The sequence below is a fragment of the Coenobita brevimanus genome, chromosome 86, assembly GCF_032717465.1.
Source record: "Coenobita brevimanus isolate Jiangsu-jjx chromosome 86, ASM3271746v2, whole genome shotgun sequence".
In the NCBI taxonomy this organism is placed as follows: Eukaryota; Metazoa; Arthropoda; class Malacostraca; order Decapoda; family Coenobitidae; genus Coenobita; species Coenobita brevimanus.
Window position 1 is genome coordinate 3,825,790 of NC_137039.1, and position 1,986 is coordinate 3,827,775.

The following is a 1,986-nucleotide window of genomic DNA, read 5'->3' on the forward strand; positions in this document are numbered from 1 at the left end:
GTACTGTAGTTTGCAGATGACACTGTGTTGTTGAGTGAAGACGAAGGGGAGCTGCAAGGCTTGATGGATGAGTTTGGGAGTGTGCGTAAGAAACGGAATCTAAAGGTGAATGCAGGGAAGAGTAAAGTTATGGTCCTTGAGAGAGGTGAAGTCACTGAATATGCAGTGAGATTGGATGGGGAGGAAATGGAAAATGTGAGTACATTTAAGTACAGTACTTGGGTAGTGTGATGAGTAAGGATGGAAGTTTAGAGGATGAAGTGTTTGAAAGGGTACAGCATCGAGGAAAGATTGCTGGTTCTTTGACAGCAGTGATAAGAAACAGGGAAGTGAGCATGGAGGTGAAAAAATTACTATAAGACAGTATTGTGATACCATCACGGCAGCAGGAGTCTGGTCACTGAAGACAATAACAGCAAGGTGTTCGGCCCAAGACCTAGACACCCTCCTTCAGGATAGTTTGGTAGGCTTGGTATAATTCCCCATCTGTACTTCTTATGTATTCAGATCTTCCATCCATCCATACATCATATAACCCTATGTCGCCCCATTAGGAGCGTAGGAACCCGGGGCTATGTAAGTTGGTCCTGACGTTTAAGCTTAGATCTTCACTGTTGTATATCCACAGCAGGTGTGCCAAACATTGACAATACAGTATTACAGTATAAACAAATAGAAGAATTGCAATGGTCCCTCACAGGGCATGCATAATAAACATCCCCACAAATGGTGAATTGCTTGAATATTTGGTGCCTGTCCCCACCCCACCCCACCAGAAGTACAAGAAATATCATGGTAGTGAAGGAGTCGGCCTTTTCACACACAGCAGGAATTTTCTGGCCAGGAGAGTTTATTCAGTACAGAATGCTTTTCAGAGGGGGGAAGGTTTGACTGTCCATTAAATGACCCCCTCCCCATTCAAAATCACTTATTATGGGTTCACATCAAAATGGGACTTTGGGAGGTAATTTTTGCAACTTAAATCATGTTCTTATGTCAGTTTATAAGAGATATTTTTTTGTGATGCAGTGTGTGTCACAGCGCATCTTCAGGAGGTAATTACATGACACAAATCATGTCGTAGTGAACAAATGGGTTAAAGAGGCAACCTAAATACCAAGTCATGGTGTGAAAAGTCTCTGTGATAAGGTAGGAATGAGTCTCCTTGGTTAGTAGTCAAATTTATCCTCCAATCTGACAGTGTTTGGCCATTAATTGAGCTGCAAGAGGCTAAGGATATTTGTCAGATGAGATTAAACAGACATTAGTAACAAAGATTTACTTATACAGGAAGGAACTGTAGAGCAGGCTTATCAGCAGCTCTTGTGTGAGGCCTTGACAGTGTATGGATGCCTGCTAGTACACTGCATCAGCAGCAGCCCACAGGAGGCCATGCCAGACTACTTCAGTGTGGCCGTCAACATGCCGGAGGGTAATGGTGGTTAGTAACATACCCTTTTTACTCTGACTTGGCTAAATTTCTCATCTCTCCAAGTTGAATGCAGAGTTGTAAAAATATACCGACACTGATATATAATGCTAAGTGTGAGAAAGTGTCATGAAGAGGATATTATAACTGTAGTACTGTATTGTCTTCTTCTGCCATTGAGCTATGTAAAGTAGCCACAAACGGATGAAAATGTGGGCCAGATTAGAGTAAAACAGTACAGTGGCTGTGTAGATAACTCTTTAAGTAATTTCAGTTCAGCCATCTTTATTTTAAAAAGTTTGTAGTTGCCCATTCCTCTCTTCCTTCCTTCCTCTTCTGTTTTCCTTTCCCTCATTCGCTCCTCATCCTTCTTCCTACGGGTTACTTTACACCTCCTCTCCTATCTTTCTTTCCTTCATTCTTTCCTCTTCCTTCTGCCTGTTGGTGACTACATTGAGTGACAAGCCAAATGGTTTCCTGTACACCAGGAACCTTTTCCTGTGCTGGGTGGTAACCATGTAACCAAATTATGGCACCTGGTGGTGTAGTGGGTAATT